The sequence below is a fragment of the Triplophysa rosa genome, linkage group LG12 (genome assembly GCF_024868665.1).
Source record: "Triplophysa rosa linkage group LG12, Trosa_1v2, whole genome shotgun sequence".
NCBI classification, from domain to species: domain Eukaryota; kingdom Metazoa; phylum Chordata; class Actinopteri; order Cypriniformes; family Nemacheilidae; genus Triplophysa; species Triplophysa rosa.
In genome coordinates this window covers 13,575,058-13,579,668 of record NC_079901.1, presented here as the reverse complement: position 1 = coordinate 13,579,668, position 4,611 = coordinate 13,575,058, and the positions used below count along the sequence as shown (strand labels likewise).

Below are 4,611 nucleotides of genomic sequence, written 5' to 3'. Positions count from 1 at the left end.
AGAGAGAGAGAGAGAGAGAGAGAGAGAGAGAGAGAGAGAGAGAGAGAGAGAGAGAGAGAGAGAGAGAGAGAGAGAGAGGAGAGCAGAGAGAGAGAGAGAGAGAGAGAGAGAGAGAGAGAGAGGGAGAGGGTGAGAGAGAGAGAGAGAGAGAGAGAGAGAGAGAGAGAGAGAGAGAGAGGCTTTAGGGATATTTTTGTCCTATGCAGGTAATGGATGTTAGGGCACACAAGTCAGACTTTTCCGTCTAACACTATTGATCCATTACAAAGGGCGTGTTGTGATAAAAGATCTTACATTCCTGAACGTTCCTGAATTGTGTATACTTATAACAAAAAATAAATATTTGCCAGACCACGAGTTTCTGTTCTGTTCTGTTTCTTTCTGCCAAGTGGAAATGTTATACCTGACAGAAAGCTGGTGTGTGTGCAGATGACAACACCAAAACCCTCTTAAATTGACATGCAGGGACTCAAATGACAACATTCAAATCCCACAGACAATCCCGACCTACTCTTAACTCAGTTTGTCTATTCAAAACCTTAAGCAGTCTCTCAACCAGCCGGCTGCAGAAAGCAGTGGTGTTTTTACACAGAAGGGTTTCTTTCTGGTTAGCTGATGGAAAAACAACTTGAGATTCCTCAAGAACTCCAAGTATTTCTCCCCGCACACAAATATATATTGCAACTTTACAGGGCACAACTGAAGACTGGACTTTAGCCTAACACCTGGAAGCAGTTATTCAGATTTACAACAGCATTCAACTCCTCACAAAAAGACATTTTGTTTTAAATTATTACTTTAAAGAAGAGTTGGCTCCAACTTTGTGACTTCGACAGCAGCAGTGACTGATGTCCACACTTGCCTTCAATTTTGTCTGCATGAGACCTGACTTTGGCCACAGTCACTGGTATCAGTCATCTTAACATGACTGAATTAGCCCCAGAAAGGAGGTTACCAAAATAAAACCTTTGAACATGACAGTCTGGATCTCTAATGTTCGACCCTGGATCACAAAACCAGTCTTAAGTAGCACGGGAACATTTTTAGTAAAAGCCAAAAATGCATTGTGTGGGTCAAAATTATCGATTTTTCTTTTATGCCAAATATCATTAGGATATTAAGTAAAGATCATGTTCCATGAAGATATACTGTAAATTTCATACCGTTAATATATAAAAACTTTATTTTTGTGAGTGGATGGCCTGCTACAGTGCCTCTGATGAACAACTTCAAAGGCAATTTTCTCAATATTTTGATTTATTTGCAACCTCAGATTCCAGAGTTTTAAACTGTTGTCGGATATTGTCCTATCCTATCAAACCATTCATCAATAGAAAGCTTAATTATTCTGCTTTCAGATGATTTAAAAATTCTAAAAAAAAATGTTTTCCCTAAAACATTGACCCATAAGACTGCTTTTGTTGTCCAGGGTCACATATGAGATGTTCAATATGTTCACTTTAAATTATATAGCTACACATTACCTACAGAGTTTATAGCCTACCTTTTATGACAACAGGTAAAGTGAATGATTCAATAATGATCAAATAAACCGCTTATTGTTCTGAGAATTATAAGGATGCCACAACATCTGCAAAGATATAAAGCAGGATTAAGAAGAGCATTATGAAGTTGTACTAAAGACTTTTTCTAAATAGTCATTATCAAAACATTACTGCAAGCGTCCTTTTCTGCGCTGTATCTTACCAGATCAGTCACAAATGAGAAACTCATATGAAACAGGTTATTTAAATCCGAACTAATTGTAAAGCAACTTTTGTTTATGCACTGAGCTTTTATGTTTCGCTTCAAGACATTTTCTCTGGTTTCTTCAAAAATACTGCATTTGCTGAAACTTCAGACAACAATTTCCCCTCCCTACAGACAAACACTCGTCTTAAGATGCTTTAAGAAATAACATTAACCTTGGAACAAGGGAACCATTGTATGTAACTTGTAGTCTCACTATTGTCGCATGGACTGACTCCAGGTGAGTAAAAACTACAAAGTGCTGACGCATGCGCGCTGATTCATCAGGAAGGACTCGTTTATTTTCACTAACGTTTAACACTTAAATGAAAATACATCCCAATGATCTCAAATCCCTCACAATGACCAGTGCCCGGTTCCTAAAAAGCTCAATTACCCACCGTACACCTCTGCATGTAATGAAAAAAACATGACAAAATCTAAAAGCTGTCCAAAGGCTCCTGAGTTCACTCGCCACTTCGCATTGTTGATTTAAACATGATCGTACAAACTAATGATTCCCGCTGAACGCCTCTTACCTTATCCGAGCAGGGCATGCGTGGGGAAACTTAAATTTCCAAAGCAAACATGTGTAGTCCGTAAAAAGGTTTCAGAAATCCTATGAATATTGTACACTTCTCGCCCCAGCGCCGTTCGCCAACGAGGAATTCTTCTTGGCTTCCACATTCGTTATTCCTCTTCCTCCCAGCCAACCGAAACCACGACGCCCGGCTGCTACTCGCGCACACACGTACATAGCACTGCGCATGCGCACGGCTGAATTCACAAGTGTCAGTAGTAATGCATGAAAGAGACCGAAGTCCGCAATATAACGTGGTGAGCACTCAGGATCAGTCTGCTGTGTTAAGAAGCCAACGCCATTAAGACAGTTCACACTACTGCACAATGATGAAAAACAGAATGGGGCAGCATATAAATAATGTAAATATTAAAACATCAAAGCCTCAATATCATTTTGAAGATGTAAACAGCACTTAGTTGTGTTGTGCTGTGCCGAGCTAAGTAATACGTAAGTATGTACGCCGAAGTATGTACGTTCCTTTAAGTAATGTGATTTGGTGTGCTTGCATGACGTCAGACTGCAGTTACGTCTATTTTCTCGTGGTCTGTTACAATAGAGACCTGTTAAAATGAAAACATTTCGTTGTAAATGAAGTTATTCTATGAAAAGCTTAATCGTATAACACAAATTTAGATACCACGCACGTTCACAATTTAGTAGGATTCAGACCGTGCAGGTATATTTTAGCAGTGTATAGCACAGCCCTGTGGACATTTTTTTCATTACACACTCGACTGCAGTACCACGACACATTTTCCATAGTAATATGAACAGAGGACGACAAAGTGTATTTGTAAAGATAAATGTGAAGGTGGGTATTTTTGTCATTATAATTGTTTTATTCTATATAATGTAGATAGAATATACAATTTTATAAACAGGCAGGCCTATCAGTCATACTCCAGTTTGTCCAACATTGCATACATTATAATGTTATTATTCCATCTAGAAACTGTTGGATATATGGCTGGATGACCTTCAGTGTCTGCAAAATACAAAGAAAAGTGAAGAAACCTAAAAACCTGAAAAAAGAGGATTTTTAGACTTTGTTTTCAGTAGTGCAGTAGTTGGCTACTCTGATATATTATGTATGTACAAAATCTCAATTAAATTCATTTACAAATGTTAAAACATATTGTAATTGATTATTTACAAGATTTATCTAACAGTGCGTTCTCATCAATAAACTTATAATGATCTGTGGTTTGGTAATGAAAGATTTAAGAGTATGTAAAGCCATCATTGTTTGATCTCTTTTATTCCCCATTTCCAGCCCTACTTTTATCCTAGTTTTGAAACGATCGATTTCAAATGAAGAGTAGCCATTAATGTGCCTGCCTTAAATCTTACCATACTTGTGTTTGTGTTTGTATTTGCATAAGCAAAAACATTTAAATGAATTTGCATGTCCATGAAAACCTAAATAAGTTATGAGTATTGCCAAGTTTAACCAAACTCTAACATACACATTTTAATGTGTTTAAATGACATCGATAACAAAAACTTAATTTTGCTGATGAGGTTCTTACAAAACATTGGTAGAAGCAAGGGAACTGTAATGAGAGGGGTTAGATTAGGGTTGGGGTGGGAGGGAATAAAACGATTTTGAGGGGCCCTGGTCACACAGGGTTCCCCAGCAGAACTACATACTTTCCTGTATGAAAGGCCTTGAGGTGCAAAGTGCAAATTTGGCCCAGAAACCCCATGGCACCCCTGGGTAGAAGAGCCTCTAAAAGCTGAACCTCAGATGGCTGTCCCAGTTCCCCTCATCATCATTAATCCCTCCACCTCTGAGATGAAATCGACGAAAATCCAATCTAGACAACACACCTCTTGACATGGTCAGAAAGAAAAATGACCATGTGATATAAATTCTCAGTAGGGGGCAGTATAACCAAATGATGATGTTTTACGTTGGGCTTTGACTAGAACATCTTGTACAGGTCAGTTATTTTATTAAACTGCATCATAGATATTTTCCTGTACTTGATTATAATGATACAAATTATGACATCTTTTCCTGCATAGGAAAATAAATTACATTTACATTTTGGCATACACTTTTATCCAAAGCGATCAGTGCATTTAGCCTTATGCACTTGCTCAACTAATAGAATTGAGATTATTCAAGTCACCATTTAACACATTTTTATTATTTGTATATTCTGTTATATGACCCTAAAAAGGATACATATAAGACCTGTCACATCCACTGTGCACACAAAATAAACTCCATTTCCCAGCATTCCCTATGTCCTCCACCCCCCAGTCCAGCCGGT

The 4,611-nt window shown here is 38.0% G+C and overlaps 1 protein-coding gene across 3 annotated transcripts in view; it reads right to left on the bottom strand.

The window, feature by feature from the left end:
• Window positions 1–2,506, bottom strand: part of sipa1l3 (signal-induced proliferation-associated 1 like 3) — a 67,262-nt gene extending 64,756 nt beyond the window's left edge. For 2 of the 3 annotated variants that reach the window (XM_057347685.1, XM_057347687.1), the window contains exon 1: window positions 2,289–2,505. The gene's annotated coding sequence lies outside the window, so the exon portion shown is untranslated. Of the gene's footprint in view, window positions 1–2,288 lie in introns of all 3 variants that reach the window. The other variant, XM_057347686.1, reaches the window with a different exon arrangement.
• Between the last annotated feature and the right edge of the window lie 2,105 nt (window positions 2,507–4,611).